Here is a 16,281-nt window from a genome sequence, read left to right as displayed (position 1 = left end):
AGGGTGTAAAAGGGACCTGTCAGAAGTGGGATTTGAACCCACGCCTCCATGAGGAGACCAGAAGGCTCAGCATCACTGAAGATCAAGCTCTCTTGAGTCTGGCGCCTTAGACCACTCGGCCATCCTGACGGCTCAGGGTGTGCTTAGTTCTGACTTTTCTGTCTGCACCTGCCAACGTTTCCACTTACAACGTTCACAGAAATGTCACAGGTGTAAAGGCCCCAACAATACAACATAGCTCACACAAAATAAAAATAGGCCCAAGAACAACCCCCAGATGATCGATGGAGATAACTTTGTTTCGTCTGCAAAGGTAAAAAAAAATTCTCGCGGCTCACCGTGTTCAAAGACCACCTCTTCTTAAACTTGCATTGAGATAATAAGGTTTTAGAGTGTGCACAAAAAAAGCATCCAATGCACAGTGTTTCTGCCCCGTCTCGAACCGGGGACCTTTCGCGTGTTAGGCGAACGTGATGACCACTACACTACAGAAACTACCTTGGTGCTTTCTACTGTTAGAGGAAAGTTTCTCTCAAGTCTTCACCCTACTTCTATTCTGCTGTATCAGCAGCGGCTCAGAATGTGCAGAACAAGTGTGAAAACCTCAGAGATATCATCCAACATGCTTGCAATTAGACGTATTCAAAACTCACTTGTGCAGGCATCGACAGGCAAATATCTGATGCCTAAATGCCAGCGAGTACAGCTTGGGAAAGCATCACCTGGGACACACTGAGACTAAGCAGGTAGGCAGATAAAGCATGGTGATCCATTTTTCTTCTGAGGTTAGAAATATGTTGTGCAACAATGCACCCAGTATAACGAGAAATAGTCAGGCATAGTGCTTTTTTAGTAGGGTTTGTATGTTTACCTCTAAAAAGGGCTCGTCCGGGATTTGAACCCGGGACCTCTCGCACCCTAAGCGAGAATCCTACCCCTAGACCAACGAGCCACGCAAGAGTCACCTCTGACACGGCTCCAGGGGTTAGTGGCAGCTAGCCAGTACATGCTGCTCTGTTCTGCAATATGATTGCTGTCTTTTCCATGACCGTCATCAAACAAGAAATTAAAAAGCCTCTGTCCTTCAGACAGTTTGTTTGCTTTAAGTGTCTGCTCGTGGTGAGGACAAGAGAAGCATTTCTTCTCTCATGCCTTGCTTTCATGAAGTAGGCCCACCCTACAGAGCAAAGTGCGAGCAAGCGAATGGCGCAAGCTATCGTCACTTCTCTTTTCGAGCTGTCACTGAGATCTCTGGAGCACACTACGTCAGGCTGGTGAGGAATAGACAGCCTCTATTATCTCAGCTTTTCTATAAAGTGAGCCAGTAAATGCAAACACTGTGAAAAACAGCAAGCTGCATTTCTGCCCGGTCTCGAACCAGGGACCTTTCGCGTGTAAGGCAAACGTGATAACCACTACACTACAGAAACAGACACTACCTCAGGAATCTTGTTGGCGTGTATTGGGTTGGAACGCACAGACTAAGGGCCAACGTCCTTGAAGCTCAAAGTTGGGCTCTCCTTACCCGGTCTCTCTTTCTCTGGAAGACAGGAATGAGGACCACTTTTTTCCCCAAGAGGCGATTTTGAAACCATATCCTGAAATGACACTAGAAAAACTCTTTGCATGTAATGTTCCTACACTGCTGGTCCAGCCCAGAAAAGCAGTTGCAAGGAAGTCCTGCACTCCTTTATCATGTCAAAAGTGGAAAATAGCGTGCAGGGTAAGGAACCTTCTCGACATACACAGCGTCTTATAGCATTGAAAAGAAGAAAGGCTCCTATATGACAAGCAGCCTGAAAACTTCCACAGGATGGGCTCGTCCGGGATTTGAACCCGGGACCTCTCGCACCCGAAGCGAGAATCATACCCCTAGACCAACGAGCCTGAGTGGCCAGGAGACATTTTGAACAATTACTGAAGCGTCTTTCAGAAAACAGCAGGGCTATTTGGCTCGTCTCCCTATAAGTGAGCCACACAAAGTCATGTTTTCTCTCAAGTTGTTGTTTTTTCACTCCAGCAAGGAAGGGGGCAGCCAATCTCCTATCGGCCAGTGAGCAGTAAAAAGGCACAGATGAGAACAGCAAGCACTTTCTGGCACTTGTACTCCTCTGCAAGTCCTGGACCCTTGCTCCATAGACTTCCACACCAGAAGCAATGAAGGGCCCACCATTTCTTGCGCCTGAGAAAGAGGTGTTTGATATTTGGATTCAAACGCGCCCGCTCAGCGCTCGATCAGGCTCGATCAGGCGAGATTTATATGAGTGGCTCACAGGCCTGAAACATTCACCTGGGAGACCCAGAGTGGCTGACTTCCCAGTATGGCCATTGTTGGGCGAGTCTCCTCCTTTCCTCCTGCCTCAATCTAGAATTGGCTGCAAATCACAAGAGGGAGTGCAATGTCCGTGTGTAGTGCCTACTACCAGCTACCTCTCTGTCTTCCTTATGTAAATTAGAATTTTCAAGGGGGGACCATTGGCAATCTGCTCCTCCCACATAACCAGGAAGCCCTGTTGAACATGTCTGCCTGTGTTGTTGCAGGGACAGTGCCTTCTCTGCCCAAAAGGTGGCAGGAGAGCCTCACAACAAATGATGGGATCAACTGCTTATTTCGAAACCCAGCAAGGCAGTTACTGTGATGGATTGCAAATGTAATGGAAGGTGTGCCTGCGGTGTCACTTTCAGAAATACATGGAATTGTGATTGAGGGCCCAGCCTGGTGGATTTCTCTTTATTTACTACAGGTTCCCGCAAATATTGTGGTGTGTGTGGGGAATGCACTGCAAAAATTAGGAAGACTTAAGGGTGTAAAAGGGACCTGTCAGAAGTGGGATTTGAACCCACGCCTCCATGAGGAGACCAGAAGGCTCAGCATCACTGAAGATCAAGCTCTCTTGAGTCTGGCGCCTTAGACCACTCGGCCATCCTGACGGCTCAGGGTGTGCTTAGTTCTGACTTTTCTGTCTGCACCTGCCAACGTTTCCACTTACAACGTTCACAGAAATGTCACAGGTGTAAAGGCCCCAACAATACAACATAGCTCACACAAAATAAAAATAGGCCCAAGAACAACCCCCAGATGATCGATGGAGATAACTTTGTTTCGTCTGCAAAGGTAAAAAAAAATTCTCGCGGCTCACCGTGTTCAAAGACCACCTCTTCTTAAACTTGCATTGAGATAATAAGGTTTTAGAGTGTGCACAAAAAAAGCATCCAATGCACAGTGTTTCTGCTCCGTCTCGAACCGGGGACCTTTCGCGTGTTAGGTGAACGTGATGACCACTACACTACAGAAACTACCTTGGTGCTTTCTACTGTTAGAGGAAAGTTTCTCTCAAGTCTTCACCCTACTTCTATTCTGCTGTATCAGCAGCGGCTCAGAATATGCAGAACAAGTGTGAAAACCTCAGAGATATCATCCAACATGCTTGCAATTAGACGTATTCAAAACTCACTTGTGCAGGCATCGACAGGCAAATATTTGATGCCTAAATGCCAGCGAGTACAGCTTGGGAAAGCATCACCTGGGACACACTGAGACTAAGCAGGTAGGCAGATAAAGCATGGTGATCCATTTTTCTTCTGAGGTTAGAAATATGTTGTGCAACAATGCACCCAGTATAACGAGAAATAGTCAGGCATAGTGCTTTTTTAGTAGGGTTTGTATGTTTACCTCTAAAAAGGGCTCGTCCGGGATTTGAACCCGGGACCTCTCGCACCCTAAGCGAGAATCATACCCCTAGACCAACGAGCCACGCAAGAGTCACCTCTGACACGGCTCCAGGGGTTAGTGGCAGCTAGCCAGTACATGCTGCTCTGTTCTGCAATATGATTGCTGTCTTTTCCATGACCGTCATCAAACAAGAAATTAAAAAGCCTCTGTCCTTCAGACAGTTTGTTTGCTTTAAGTGTCTGCTCGTGGTGAGGACAAGAGAAGCATTTCTTCTCTCATGCCTTGCTTTCATGAAGTAGGCCCACCCTACAGAGCAAAGTGCGAGCAAGCGAATGGCGCAAGCTATCGTCACTTCTCTTTTCGAGCTGTCACTGAGATCTCTGGAGCACACTACGTCAGGCTGGTGAGGAATAGACAGCCTCTATTATCTCAGCTTTTCTATAAAGTGAGCCAGTAAATGCAAACACTGTGAAAAACAGCAAGCTGCATTTCTGCCCGGTCTCGAACCAGGGACCTTTCGCGTGTAAGGCGAACGTGATAACCACTACACTACAGAAACAGACACTACCTCAGGAATCTTGTTGGCGTGTATTGGGTTGGAACGCACAGACTAAGGGCCAACGTCCTTGAAGCTCAAAGTTGGGCTCTCCTTACCCGGTCTCTCTTTCTTTGGAAGACAGGAATGAGGACCACTTTTTTCCCCAAGAGGCGATTTTGAAACCATATCCTGAAATGACACTAGAAAAACTCTTTGCATGTAATGTTCCTACACTGCTGGTCCAGCCCAGAAAAGCAGTTGCAAGGAAGTCCTGCACTCCTTTATCATGTCAAAAGTGGAAAATAGCGTGCAGGGTAAGGAACCTTCTCGACATACACAGCGTCTTATAGCATTGAAAAGAAGAAAGGCTCCTATATGACAAGCAGCCTGAAAACTTCCACAGGATGGGCTCGTCCGGGATTTGAACCCGGGACCTCTCGCACCCAAAGCGAGAATCATACCCCTAGACCAACGAGCCTGAGTGGCCAGGAGACATTTTGAACAATTACTGAAGCGTCTTTCAGAAAACAGCAGGGCTATTTGGCTCGTCTCCCTATAAGTGAGCCACACAAAGTCATGTTTTCTCTCAAGTTGTTGTTTTTTCACTCCAGCAAGGAAGGGGGCAGCCAATCTCCTATCGGCCAGTGAGCAGTAAAAAGGCACAGATGAGAACAGCAAGCACTTTCTGGCACTTGTACTCCTCTGCAAGTCCTGGACCCTTGCTCCATAGACTTCCACACCAGAAGCAATGAAGGGCCCACCATTTCTTGCGCCTGAGAAAGAGGTGTTTGATATTTGGATTCAAACGCGCTCGCTCAGCGCTCGATCAGGCTCGATCAGGCGAGATTTATATGAGTGGCTCACAGGCCTGAAACATTCACCTGGGAGACCCAGAGTGGCTGACTTCCCAGTATGGCCATTGTTGGGCGAGTCTCCTCCTTTCCTCCTGCCTCAATCTAGAATTGGCTGCAAATCACAAGAGGGAGTGCAATGTCCGTGTGTAGTGCCTACTACCAGCTACCTCTCTGTCTTCCTTATGTAAATTAGAATTTTCAAGGGGGGACCATTGGCAATCTGCTCCTCCCACATAACCAGGAAGCCCTGTTGAACATGTCTGCCTGTGTTGTTGCAGGGACAGTGCCTTCTCTGCCCAAAAGGTGGCAGGAGAGCCTCACAACAAATGATGGGATCAACTGCTTATTTCGAAACCCAGCAAGGCAGTTACTGTGATGGATTGCAAATGTAATGGAAGGTGTGCCTGCGGTGTCACTTTCAGAAATACATGGAATTGTGATTGAGGGCCCAGCCTGGTGGATTTCTCTTTATTTACTACAGGTTCCCGCAAATATTGTGGTGTGTGTGGGGAATGCACTGCAAAAATTAGGAAGACTTAAGGGTGTAAAAGGGACCTGTCAGAAGTGGGATTTGAACCCACGCCTCCATGAGGAGACCAGAAGGCTCAGCATCACTGAAGATCAAGCTCTCTTGAGTCTGGCGCCTTAGACCACTCGGCCATCCTGACGGCTCAGGGTGTGCTTAGTTCTGACTTTTCTGTCTGCACCTGCCAACGTTTCCACTTACAACGTTCACAGAAATGTCACAGGTGTAAAGGCCCCAACAATACAACATAGCTCACACAAAATAAAAATAGGCCCAAGAACAACCCCCAGATGATCGATGGAGATAACTTTGTTTCGTCTGCAAAGGTAAAAAAAAATTCTCGCGGCTCACCGTGTTCAAAGACCACCTCTTCTTAAACTTGCATTGAGATAATAAGGTTTTAGAGTGTGCACAAAAAAAGCATCCAATGCACAGTGTTTCTGCCCCGTCTCGAACCGGGGACCTTTCGCGTGTTAGGTGAACGTGATGACCACTACACTACAGAAACTACCTTGGTGCTTTCTACTGTTAGAGGAAAGTTTCTCTCAAGTCTTCACCCTACTTCTATTCTGCTGTATCAGCAGCGGCTCAGAATATGCAGAACAAGTGTGAAAACCTCAGAGATATCATCCAACATGCTTGCAATTAGACGTATTCAAAACTCACTTGTGCAGGCATCGACAGGCAAATATTTGATGCCTAAATGCCAGCGAGTACAGCTTGGGAAAGCATCACCTGGGACACACTGAGACTAAGCAGGTAGGCAGATAAAGCATGGTGATCCATTTTTCTTCTGAGGTTAGAAATATGTTGTGCAACAATGCACCCAGTATAACGAGAAATAGTCAGGCATAGTGCTTTTTTAGTAGGGTTTGTATGTTTACCTCTAAAAAGGGCTCGTCCGGGATTTGAACCCGGGACCTCTCGCACCCTAAGCGAGAATCATACCCCTAGACCAACGAGCCACGCAAGAGTCACCTCTGACACGGCTCCAGGGGTTAGTGGCAGCTAGCCAGTACATGCTGCTCTGTTCTGCAATATGATTGCTGTCTTTTCCATGACCGTCATCAAACAAGAAATTAAAAAGCCTCTGTCCTTCAGACAGTTTGTTTGCTTTAAGTGTCTGCTCGTGGTGAGGACAAGAGAAGCATTTCTTCTCTCATGCCTTGCTTTCATGAAGTAGGCCCACCCTACAGAGCAAAGTGCGAGCAAGCGAATGGCGCAAGCTATCGTCACTTCTCTTTTCGAGCTGTCACTGAGATCTCTGGAGCACACTACGTCAGGCTGGTGAGGAATAGACAGCCTCTATTATCTCAGCTTTTCTATAAAGTGAGCCAGTAAATGCAAACACTGTGAAAAACAGCAAGCTGCATTTCTGCCCGGTCTCGAACCAGGGACCTTTCGCGTGTAAGGCGAACGTGATAACCACTACACTACAGAAACAGACACTACCTCAGGAATCTTGTTGGCGTGTATTGGGTTGGAACGCACAGACTAAGGGCCAACGTCCTTGAAGCTCAAAGTTGGGCTCTCCTTACCCGGTCTCTCTTTCTTTGGAAGACAGGAATGAGGACCACTTTTTTCCCCAAGAGGCGATTTTGAAACCATATCCTGAAATGACACTAGAAAAACTCTTTGCATGTAATGTTCCTACACTGCTGGTCCAGCCCAGAAAAGCAGTTGCAAGGAAGTCCTGCACTCCTTTATCATGTCAAAAGTGGAAAATAGCGTGCAGGGTAAGGAACCTTCTCGACATACACAGCGTCTTATAGCATTGAAAAGAAGAAAGGCTCCTATATGACAAGCAGCCTGAAAACTTCCACAGGATGGGCTCGTCCGGGATTTGAACCCGGGACCTCTCGCACCCGAAGCGAGAATCATACCCCTAGACCAACGAGCCTGAGTGGCCAGGAGACATTTTGAACAATTACTGAAGCGTCTTTCAGAAAACAGCAGGGCTATTTGGCTCGTCTCCCTATAAGTGAGCCACACAAAGTCATGTTTTCTCTCAAGTTGTTGTTTTTTCACTCCAGCAAGGAAGGGGGCAGCCAATCTCCTATCGGCCAGTGAGCAGTAAAAAGGCACAGATGAGAACAGCAAGCACTTTCTGGCACTTGTACTCCTCTGCAAGTCCTGGACCCTTGCTCCATAGACTTCCACACCAGAAGCAATGAAGGGCCCACCATTTCTTGCGCCTGAGAAAGAGGTGTTTGATATTTGGATTCAAACGCGCTCGCTCAGCGCTCGATCAGGCTCGATCAGGCGAGATTTATATGAGTGGCTCACAGGCCTGAAACATTCACCTGGGAGACCCAGAGTGGCTGACTTCCCAGTATGGCCATTGTTGGGCGAGTCTCCTCCTTTCCTCCTGCCTCAATCTAGAATTGGCTGCAAATCACAAGAGGGAGTGCAATGTCCGTGTGTAGTGCCTACTACCAGCTACCTCTCTGTCTTCCTTATGTAAATTAGAATTTTCAAGGGGGGACCATTGGCAATCTGCTCCTCCCACATAACCAGGAAGCCCTGTTGAACATGTCTGCCTGTGTTGTTGCAGGGACAGTGCCTTCTCTGCCCAAAAGGTGGCAGGAGAGCCTCACAACAAATGATGGGATCAACTGCTTATTTCGAAACCCAGCAAGGCAGTTACTGTGATGGATTGCAAATGTAATGGAAGGTGTGCCTGCGGTGTCACTTTCAGAAATACATGGAATTGTGATTGAGGGCCCAGCCTGGTGGATTTCTCTTTATTTACTACAGGTTCCCGCAAATATTGTGGTGTGTGTGGGGAATGCACTGCAAAAATTAGGAAGACTTAAGGGTGTAAAAGGGACCTGTCAGAAGTGGGATTTGAACCCACGCCTCCATGAGGAGACCAGAAGGCTCAGCATCACTGAAGATCAAGCTCTCTTGAGTCTGGCGCCTTAGACCACTCGGCCATCCTGACGGCTCAGGGTGTGCTTAGTTCTGACTTTTCTGTCTGCACCTGCCAACGTTTCCACTTACAACGTTCACAGAAATGTCACAGGTGTAAAGGCCCCAACAATACAACATAGCTCACACAAAATAAAAATAGGCCCAAGAACAACCCCCAGATGATCGATGGAGATAACTTTGTTTCGTCTGCAAAGGTAAAAAAAAATTCTCGCGGCTCACCGTGTTCAAAGACCACCTCTTCTTAAACTTGCATTGAGATAATAAGGTTTTAGAGTGTGCACAAAAAAAGCATCCAATGCACAGTGTTTCTGCCCCGTCTCGAACCGGGGACCTTTCGCGTGTTAGGTGAACGTGATGACCACTACACTACAGAAACTACCTTGGTGCTTTCTACTGTTAGAGGAAAGTTTCTCTCAAGTCTTCACCCTACTTCTATTCTGCTGTATCAGCAGCGGCTCAGAATATGCAGAACAAGTGTGAAAACCTCAGAGATATCATCCAACATGCTTGCAATTAGACGTATTCAAAACTCACTTGTGCAGGCATCGACAGGCAAATATTTGATGCCTAAATGCCAGCGAGTACAGCTTGGGAAAGCATCACCTGGGACACACTGAGACTAAGCAGGTAGGCAGATAAAGCATGGTGATCCATTTTTCTTCTGAGGTTAGAAATATGTTGTGCAACAATGCACCCAGTATAACGAGAAATAGTCAGGCATAGTGCTTTTTTAGTAGGGTTTGTATGTTTACCTCTAAAAAGGGCTCGTCCGGGATTTGAACCCGGGACCTCTCGCACCCTAAGCGAGAATCATACCCCTAGACCAACGAGCCACGCAAGAGTCACCTCTGACACGGCTCCAGGGGTTAGTGGCAGCTAGCCAGTACATGCTGCTCTGTTCTGCAATATGATTGCTGTCTTTTCCATGACCGTCATCAAACAAGAAATTAAAAAGCCTCTGTCCTTCAGACAGTTTGTTTGCTTTAAGTGTCTGCTCGTGGTGAGGACAAGAGAAGCATTTCTTCTCTCATGCCTTGCTTTCATGAAGTAGGCCCACCCTACAGAGCAAAGTGCGAGCAAGCGAATGGCGCAAGCTATCGTCACTTCTCTTTTCGAGCTGTCACTGAGATCTCTGGAGCACACTACGTCAGGCTGGTGAGGAATAGACAGCCTCTATTATCTCAGCTTTTCTATAAAGTGAGCCAGTAAATGCAAACACTGTGAAAAACAGCAAGCTGCATTTCTGCCCGGTCTCGAACCAGGGACCTTTCGCGTGTAAGGCGAACGTGATAACCACTACACTACAGAAACAGACACTACCTCAGGAATCTTGTTGGCGTGTATTGGGTTGGAACGCACAGACTAAGGGCCAACGTCCTTGAAGCTCAAAGTTGGGCTCTCCTTACCCGGTCTCTCTTTCTTTGGAAGACAGGAATGAGGACCACTTTTTTCCCCAAGAGGCGATTTTGAAACCATATCCTGAAATGACACTAGAAAAACTCTTTGCATGTAATGTTCCTACACTGCTGGTCCAGCCCAGAAAAGCAGTTGCAAGGAAGTCCTGCACTCCTTTATCATGTCAAAAGTGGAAAATAGCGTGCAGGGTAAGGAACCTTCTCGACATACACAGCGTCTTATAGCATTGAAAAGAAGAAAGGCTCCTATATGACAAGCAGCCTGAAAACTTCCACAGGATGGGCTCGTCCGGGATTTGAACCCGGGACCTCTCGCACCCGAAGCGAGAATCATACCCCTAGACCAACGAGCCTGAGTGGCCAGGAGACATTTTGAACAATTACTGAAGCGTCTTTCAGAAAACAGCAGGGCTATTTGGCTCGTCTCCCTATAAGTGAGCCACACAAAGTCATGTTTTCTCTCAAGTTGTTGTTTTTTCACTCCAGCAAGGAAGGGGGCAGCCAATCTCCTATCGGCCAGTGAGCAGTAAAAAGGCACAGATGAGAACAGCAAGCACTTTCTGGCACTTGTACTCCTCTGCAAGTCCTGGACCCTTGCTCCATAGACTTCCACACCAGAAGCAATGAAGGGCCCACCATTTCTTGCGCCTGAGAAAGAGGTGTTTGATATTTGGATTCAAACGCGCTCGCTCAGCGCTCGATCAGGCTCGATCAGGCGAGATTTATATGAGTGGCTCACAGGCCTGAAACATTCACCTGGGAGACCCAGAGTGGCTGACTTCCCAGTATGGCCATTGTTGGGCGAGTCTCCTCCTTTCCTCCTGCCTCAATCTAGAATTGGCTGCAAATCACAAGAGGGAGTGCAATGTCCGTGTGTAGTGCCTACTACCAGCTACCTCTCTGTCTTCCTTATGTAAATTAGAATTTTCAAGGGGGGACCATTGGCAATCTGCTCCTCCCACATAACCAGGAAGCCCTGTTGAACATGTCTGCCTGTGTTGTTGCAGGGACAGTGCCTTCTCTGCCCAAAAGGTGGCAGGAGAGCCTCACAACAAATGATGGGATCAACTGCTTATTTCGAAACCCAGCAAGGCAGTTACTGTGATGGATTGCAAATGTAATGGAAGGTGTGCCTGCGGTGTCACTTTCAGAAATACATGGAATTGTGATTGAGGGCCCAGCCTGGTGGATTTCTCTTTATTTACTACAGGTTCCCGCAAATATTGTGGTGTGTGTGGGGAATGCACTGCAAAAATTAGGAAGACTTAAGGGTGTAAAAGGGACCTGTCAGAAGTGGGATTTGAACCCACGCCTCCATGAGGAGACCAGAAGGCTCAGCATCACTGAAGATCAAGCTCTCTTGAGTCTGGCGCCTTAGACCACTCGGCCATCCTGACGGCTCAGGGTGTGCTTAGTTCTGACTTTTCTGTCTGCACCTGCCAACGTTTCCACTTACAACGTTCACAGAAATGTCACAGGTGTAAAGGCCCCAACAATACAACATAGCTCACACAAAATAAAAATAGGCCCAAGAACAACCCCCAGATGATCGATGGAGATAACTTTGTTTCGTCTGCAAAGGTAAAAAAAAATTCTCGCGGCTCACCGTGTTCAAAGACCACCTCTTCTTAAACTTGCATTGAGATAATAAGGTTTTAGAGTGTGCACAAAAAAAGCAGACAATGCACAGTGTTTCTGCCCCGTCTCGAACCGGGGACCTTTCGCGTGTTAGGCGAACGTGATGACCACTACACTACAGAAACTACCTTGGTGCTTTCTACTGTTAGAGGAAAGTTTCTCTCAAGTCTTCACCCTACTTCTATTCTGCTGTATCAGCAGCGGCTCAGAATGTGCAGAACAAGTGTGAAAACCTCAGAGATATCATCCAACATGCTTGCAATTAGACGTATTCAAAACTCACTTGTGCAGGCATCGACAGGCAAATATCTGATGCCTAAATGCCAGCGAGTACAGCTTGGGAAAGCATCACCTGGGACACACTGAGACTAAGCAGGTAGGCAGATAAAGCATGGTGATCCATTTTTCTTCTGAGGTTAGAAATATGTTGTGCAACAATGCACCCAGTATAACGAGAAATAGTCAGGCATAGTGCTTTTTTAGTAGGGTTTGTATGTTTACCTCTAAAAAGGGCTCGTCCGGGATTTGAACCCGGGACCTCTCGCACCCTAAGCGAGAATCCTACCCCTAGACCAACGAGCCACGCAAGAGTCACCTCTGACACGGCTCCAGGGGTTAGTGGCAGCTAGCCAGTACATGCTGCTCTGTTCTGCAATATGATTGCTGTCTTTTCCATGACCGTCATCAAACAAGAAATTAAAAAGCCTCTGTCCTTCAGACAGTTTGTTTGCTTTAAGTGTCTGCTCGTGGTGAGGACAAGAGAAGCATTTCTTCTCTCATGCCTTGCTTTCATGAAGTAGGCCCACCCTACAGAGCAAAGTGCGAGCAAGCGAATGGCGCAAGCTATCGTCACTTCTCTTTTCGAGCTGTCACTGAGATCTCTGGAGCACACTACGTCAGGCTGGTGAGGAATAGACAGCCTCTATTATCTCAGCTTTTCTATAAAGTGAGCCAGTAAATGCAAACACTGTGAAAAACAGCAAGCTGCATTTCTGCCCGGTCTCGAACCAGGGACCTTTCGCGTGTAAGGCGAACGTGATAACCACTACACTACAGAAACAGACACTACCTCAGGAATCTTGTTGGCGTGTATTGGGTTGGAACGCACAGACTAAGGGCCAACGTCCTTGAAGCTCAAAGTTGGGCTCTCCTTACCCGGTCTCTCTTTCTTTGGAAGACAGGAATGAGGACCACTTTTTTCCCCAAGAGGCGATTTTGAAACCATATCCTGAAATGACACTAGAAAAACTCTTTGCATGTAATGTTCCTACACTGCTGGTCCAGCCCAGAAAAGCAGTTGCAAGGAAGTCCTGCACTCCTTTATCATGTCAAAAGTGGAAAATAGCGTGCAGGGTAAGGAACCTTCTCGACATACACAGCGTCTTATAGCATTGAAAAGAAGAAAGGCTCCTATATGACAAGCAGCCTGAAAACTTCCACAGGATGGGCTCGTCCGGGATTTGAACCCGGGACCTCTCGCACCCGAAGCGAGAATCATACCCCTAGACCAACGAGCCTGAGTGGCCAGGAGACATTTTGAACAATTACTGAAGCGTCTTTCAGAAAACAGCAGGGCTATTTGGCTCGTCTCCCTATAAGTGAGCCACACAAAGTCATGTTTTCTCTCAAGTTGTTGTTTTTTCACTCCAGCAAGGAAGGGGGCAGCCAATCTCCTATCGGCCAGTGAGCAGTAAAAAGGCACAGATGAGAACAGCAAGCACTTTCTGGCACTTGTACTCCTCTGCAAGTCCTGGACCCTTGCTCCATAGACTTCCACACCAGAAGCAATGAAGGGCCCACCATTTCTTGCGCCTGAGAAAGAGGTGTTTGATATTTGGATTCAAACGCGCTCGCTCAGCGCTCGATCAGGCTCGATCAGGCGAGATTTATATGAGTGGCTCACAGGCCTGAAACATTCACCTGGGAGACCCAGAGTGGCTGACTTCCCAGTATGGCCATTGTTGGGCGAGTCTCCTCCTTTCCTCCTGCCTCAATCTAGAATTGGCTGCAAATCACAAGAGGGAGTGCAATGTCCGTGTGTAGTGCCTACTACCAGCTACCTCTCTGTCTTCCTTATGTAAATTAGAATTTTCAAGGGGGGACCATTGGCAATCTGCTCCTCCCACATAACCAGGAAGCCCTGTTGAACATGTCTGCCTGTGTTGTTGCAGGGACAGTGCCTTCTCTGCCCAAAAGGTGGCAGGAGAGCCTCACAACAAATGATGGGATCAACTGCTTATTTCGAAACCCAGCAAGGCAGTTACTGTGATGGATTGCAAATGTAATGGAAGGTGTGCCTGCGGTGTCACTTTCAGAAATACATGGAATTGTGATTGAGGGCCCAGCCTGGTGGATTTCTCTTTATTTACTACAGGTTCCCGCAAATATTGTGGTGTGTGTGGGGAATGCACTGCAAAAATTAGGAAGACTTAAGGGTGTAAAAGGGACCTGTCAGAAGTGGGATTTGAACCCACGCCTCCATGAGGAGACCAGAAGGCTCAGCATCACTGAAGATCAAGCTCTCTTGAGTCTGGCGCCTTAGACCACTCGGCCATCCTGACGGCTCAGGGTGTGCTTAGTTCTGACTTTTCTGTCTGCACCTGCCAACGTTTCCACTTACAACGTTCACAGAAATGTCACAGGTGTAAAGGCCCCAACAATACAACATAGCTCACACAAAATAAAAATAGGCCCAAGAACAACCCCCAGATGATCGATGGAGATAACTTTGTTTCGTCTGCAAAGGTAAAAAAAAATTCTCGCGGCTCACCGTGTTCAAAGACCACCTCTTCTTAAACTTGCATTGAGATAATAAGGTTTTAGAGTGTGCACAAAAAAAGCATCCAATGCACAGTGTTTCTGCCCCGTCTCGAACCGGGGACCTTTCGCGTGTTAGGCGAACGTGATGACCACTACACTACAGAAACTACCTTGGTGCTTTCTACTGTTAGAGGAAAGTTTCTCTCAAGTCTTCACCCTACTTCTATTCTGCTGTATCAGCAGCGGCTCAGAATGTGCAGAACAAGTGTGAAAACCTCAGAGATATCATCCAACATGCTTGCAATTAGACGTATTCAAAACTCACTTGTGCAGGCATCGACAGGCAAATATCTGATGCCTAAATGCCAGCGAGTACAGCTTGGGAAAGCATCACCTGGGACACACTGAGACTAAGCAGGTAGGCAGATAAAGCATGGTGATCCATTTTTCTTCTGAGGTTAGAAATATGTTGTGCAACAATGCACCCAGTATAACGAGAAATAGTCAGGCATAGTGCTTTTTTAGTAGGGTTTGTATGTTTACCTCTAAAAAGGGCTCGTCCGGGATTTGAACCCGGGACCTCTCGCACCCTAAGCGAGAATCCTACCCCTAGACCAACGAGCCACGCAAGAGTCACCTCTGACACGGCTCCAGGGGTTAGTGGCAGCTAGCCAGTACATGCTGCTCTGTTCTGCAATATGATTGCTGTCTTTTCCATGACCGTCATCAAACAAGAAATTAAAAAGCCTCTGTCCTTCAGACAGTTTGTTTGCTTTAAGTGTCTGCTCGTGGTGAGGACAAGAGAAGCATTTCTTCTCTCATGCCTTGCTTTCATGAAGTAGGCCCACCCTACAGAGCAAAGTGCGAGCAAGCGAATGGCGCAAGCTATCGTCACTTCTCTTTTCGAGCTGTCACTGAGATCTCTGGAGCACACTACGTCAGGCTGGTGAGGAATAGACAGCCTCTATTATCTCAGCTTTTCTATAAAGTGAGCCAGTAAATGCAAACACTGTGAAAAACAGCAAGCTGCATTTCTGCCCGGTCTCGAACCAGGGACCTTTCGCGTGTAAGGCGAACGTGATAACCACTACACTACAGAAACAGACACTACCTCAGGAATCTTGTTGGCGTGTATTGGGTTGGAACGCACAGACTAAGGGCCAACGTCCTTGAAGCTCAAAGTTGGGCTCTCCTTACCCGGTCTCTCTTTCTTTGGAAGACAGGAATGAGGACCACTTTTTTCCCCAAGAGGCGATTTTGAAACCATATCCTGAAATGACACTAGAAAAACTCTTTGCATGTAATGTTCCTACACTGCTGGTCCAGCCCAGAAAAGCAGTTGCAAGGAAGTCCTGCACTCCTTTATCATGTCAAAAGTGGAAAATAGCGTGCAGGGTAAGGAACCTTCTCGACATACACAGCGTCTTATAGCATTGAAAAGAAGAAAGGCTCCTATATGACAAGCAGCCTGAAAACTTCCACAGGATGGGCTCGTCCGGGATTTGAACCCGGGACCTCTCGCACCCGAAGCGAGAATCATACCCCTAGACCAACGAGCCTGAGTGGCCAGGAGACATTTTGAACAATTACTGAAGCGTCTTTCAGAAAACAGCAGGGCTATTTGGCTCGTCTCCCTATAAGTGAGCCACACAAAGTCATGTTTTCTCTCAAGTTGTTGTTTTTTCACTCCAGCAAGGAAGGGGGCAGCCAATCTCCTATCGGCCAGTGAGCAGTAAAAAGGCACAGATGAGAACAGCAAGCACTTTCTGGCACTTGTACTCCTCTGCAAGTCCTGGACCCTTGCTCCATAGACTTCCACACCAGAAGCAATGAAGGGCCCACCATTTCTTGCGCCTGAGAAAGAGGTGTTTGATATTTGGATTCAAACGCGCTCGCTCAGCGCTCGATCAGGCTCGATCAGGCGAGATTTATATGAGTGGCTC

General features: G+C 47.4%; 29 non-coding genes across 29 annotated transcripts; all 29 read right to left on the bottom strand.

Annotated features, from left to right (window-relative positions):
* Positions 1-17: 17 nt before the first annotated feature.
* Positions 18-129, bottom strand: TRNAL-CAA (transfer RNA leucine (anticodon CAA)). The gene is made up of 2 exons: positions 92-129; positions 18-63 (listed from the first exon to the last, which is right to left on the bottom strand). It is a non-coding gene; the product is annotated as a tRNA-Leu (tRNA).
* Positions 130-422: 293 nt separating this feature from the next.
* Positions 423-495, bottom strand: TRNAV-AAC (transfer RNA valine (anticodon AAC)). Its single transcript has one exon. It is a non-coding gene; the product is annotated as a tRNA-Val (tRNA).
* Positions 496-880: 385 nt separating this feature from the next.
* Positions 881-952, bottom strand: TRNAP-AGG (transfer RNA proline (anticodon AGG)). The gene has a single exon. It is a non-coding gene; the product is annotated as a tRNA-Pro (tRNA).
* A 405-nt stretch (positions 953-1,357) lies between these two features.
* Positions 1,358-1,430, bottom strand: TRNAV-UAC (transfer RNA valine (anticodon UAC)). The gene has a single exon. It is a non-coding gene; the product is annotated as a tRNA-Val (tRNA).
* A 385-nt stretch (positions 1,431-1,815) lies between these two features.
* TRNAP-CGG (transfer RNA proline (anticodon CGG)) lies at positions 1,816-1,887 on the bottom strand. Its single transcript has one exon. It is a non-coding gene; the product is annotated as a tRNA-Pro (tRNA).
* Positions 1,888-2,819: 932 nt separating this feature from the next.
* TRNAL-CAA (transfer RNA leucine (anticodon CAA)) lies at positions 2,820-2,931 on the bottom strand. The gene is made up of 2 exons: positions 2,894-2,931; positions 2,820-2,865 (listed from the first exon to the last, which is right to left on the bottom strand). It is a non-coding gene; the product is annotated as a tRNA-Leu (tRNA).
* Positions 2,932-3,682: 751 nt separating this feature from the next.
* On the bottom strand, positions 3,683-3,754 carry TRNAP-AGG (transfer RNA proline (anticodon AGG)). Its single transcript has one exon. It is a non-coding gene; the product is annotated as a tRNA-Pro (tRNA).
* A 405-nt stretch (positions 3,755-4,159) lies between these two features.
* On the bottom strand, positions 4,160-4,232 carry TRNAV-UAC (transfer RNA valine (anticodon UAC)). Its single transcript has one exon. It is a non-coding gene; the product is annotated as a tRNA-Val (tRNA).
* Positions 4,233-4,617: 385 nt separating this feature from the next.
* TRNAP-UGG (transfer RNA proline (anticodon UGG)) lies at positions 4,618-4,689 on the bottom strand. The gene has a single exon. It is a non-coding gene; the product is annotated as a tRNA-Pro (tRNA).
* A 932-nt stretch (positions 4,690-5,621) lies between these two features.
* On the bottom strand, positions 5,622-5,733 carry TRNAL-CAA (transfer RNA leucine (anticodon CAA)). The gene is made up of 2 exons: positions 5,696-5,733; positions 5,622-5,667 (listed from the first exon to the last, which is right to left on the bottom strand). It is a non-coding gene; the product is annotated as a tRNA-Leu (tRNA).
* A 293-nt stretch (positions 5,734-6,026) lies between these two features.
* TRNAV-AAC (transfer RNA valine (anticodon AAC)) lies at positions 6,027-6,099 on the bottom strand. The gene has a single exon. It is a non-coding gene; the product is annotated as a tRNA-Val (tRNA).
* A 385-nt stretch (positions 6,100-6,484) lies between these two features.
* Positions 6,485-6,556, bottom strand: TRNAP-AGG (transfer RNA proline (anticodon AGG)). Its single transcript has one exon. It is a non-coding gene; the product is annotated as a tRNA-Pro (tRNA).
* A 405-nt stretch (positions 6,557-6,961) lies between these two features.
* On the bottom strand, positions 6,962-7,034 carry TRNAV-UAC (transfer RNA valine (anticodon UAC)). Its single transcript has one exon. It is a non-coding gene; the product is annotated as a tRNA-Val (tRNA).
* A 385-nt stretch (positions 7,035-7,419) lies between these two features.
* TRNAP-CGG (transfer RNA proline (anticodon CGG)) lies at positions 7,420-7,491 on the bottom strand. The gene has a single exon. It is a non-coding gene; the product is annotated as a tRNA-Pro (tRNA).
* Positions 7,492-8,423: 932 nt separating this feature from the next.
* On the bottom strand, positions 8,424-8,535 carry TRNAL-CAA (transfer RNA leucine (anticodon CAA)). Its single transcript has 2 exons — positions 8,498-8,535; positions 8,424-8,469 (listed from the first exon to the last, which is right to left on the bottom strand). It is a non-coding gene; the product is annotated as a tRNA-Leu (tRNA).
* A 293-nt stretch (positions 8,536-8,828) lies between these two features.
* TRNAV-AAC (transfer RNA valine (anticodon AAC)) lies at positions 8,829-8,901 on the bottom strand. Its single transcript has one exon. It is a non-coding gene; the product is annotated as a tRNA-Val (tRNA).
* Positions 8,902-9,286: 385 nt separating this feature from the next.
* Positions 9,287-9,358, bottom strand: TRNAP-AGG (transfer RNA proline (anticodon AGG)). The gene has a single exon. It is a non-coding gene; the product is annotated as a tRNA-Pro (tRNA).
* Positions 9,359-9,763: 405 nt separating this feature from the next.
* TRNAV-UAC (transfer RNA valine (anticodon UAC)) lies at positions 9,764-9,836 on the bottom strand. The gene has a single exon. It is a non-coding gene; the product is annotated as a tRNA-Val (tRNA).
* Positions 9,837-10,221: 385 nt separating this feature from the next.
* Positions 10,222-10,293, bottom strand: TRNAP-CGG (transfer RNA proline (anticodon CGG)). The gene has a single exon. It is a non-coding gene; the product is annotated as a tRNA-Pro (tRNA).
* Positions 10,294-11,225: 932 nt separating this feature from the next.
* Positions 11,226-11,337, bottom strand: TRNAL-CAA (transfer RNA leucine (anticodon CAA)). Its single transcript has 2 exons — positions 11,300-11,337; positions 11,226-11,271 (listed from the first exon to the last, which is right to left on the bottom strand). It is a non-coding gene; the product is annotated as a tRNA-Leu (tRNA).
* Positions 11,338-11,630: 293 nt separating this feature from the next.
* Positions 11,631-11,703, bottom strand: TRNAV-AAC (transfer RNA valine (anticodon AAC)). Its single transcript has one exon. It is a non-coding gene; the product is annotated as a tRNA-Val (tRNA).
* A 385-nt stretch (positions 11,704-12,088) lies between these two features.
* On the bottom strand, positions 12,089-12,160 carry TRNAP-AGG (transfer RNA proline (anticodon AGG)). The gene has a single exon. It is a non-coding gene; the product is annotated as a tRNA-Pro (tRNA).
* Positions 12,161-12,565: 405 nt separating this feature from the next.
* TRNAV-UAC (transfer RNA valine (anticodon UAC)) lies at positions 12,566-12,638 on the bottom strand. Its single transcript has one exon. It is a non-coding gene; the product is annotated as a tRNA-Val (tRNA).
* Positions 12,639-13,023: 385 nt separating this feature from the next.
* Positions 13,024-13,095, bottom strand: TRNAP-CGG (transfer RNA proline (anticodon CGG)). The gene has a single exon. It is a non-coding gene; the product is annotated as a tRNA-Pro (tRNA).
* Positions 13,096-14,027: 932 nt separating this feature from the next.
* Positions 14,028-14,139, bottom strand: TRNAL-CAA (transfer RNA leucine (anticodon CAA)). The gene is made up of 2 exons: positions 14,102-14,139; positions 14,028-14,073 (listed from the first exon to the last, which is right to left on the bottom strand). It is a non-coding gene; the product is annotated as a tRNA-Leu (tRNA).
* A 293-nt stretch (positions 14,140-14,432) lies between these two features.
* On the bottom strand, positions 14,433-14,505 carry TRNAV-AAC (transfer RNA valine (anticodon AAC)). The gene has a single exon. It is a non-coding gene; the product is annotated as a tRNA-Val (tRNA).
* Positions 14,506-14,890: 385 nt separating this feature from the next.
* TRNAP-AGG (transfer RNA proline (anticodon AGG)) lies at positions 14,891-14,962 on the bottom strand. The gene has a single exon. It is a non-coding gene; the product is annotated as a tRNA-Pro (tRNA).
* Positions 14,963-15,367: 405 nt separating this feature from the next.
* TRNAV-UAC (transfer RNA valine (anticodon UAC)) lies at positions 15,368-15,440 on the bottom strand. Its single transcript has one exon. It is a non-coding gene; the product is annotated as a tRNA-Val (tRNA).
* A 385-nt stretch (positions 15,441-15,825) lies between these two features.
* On the bottom strand, positions 15,826-15,897 carry TRNAP-CGG (transfer RNA proline (anticodon CGG)). The gene has a single exon. It is a non-coding gene; the product is annotated as a tRNA-Pro (tRNA).
* Positions 15,898-16,281: the final 384 nt, after the last annotated feature.

The sequence above is a fragment of the Lissotriton vulgaris genome, chromosome 10 (genome assembly GCF_964263255.1).
Source record: "Lissotriton vulgaris chromosome 10, aLisVul1.2, whole genome shotgun sequence".
NCBI lineage: Eukaryota > Metazoa > Chordata > Amphibia > Caudata > Salamandridae > Lissotriton > Lissotriton vulgaris.
The sequence above is the reverse complement of the archived record's forward strand: the minus strand, read 5'-3'. Positions and strand labels throughout refer to the sequence as shown.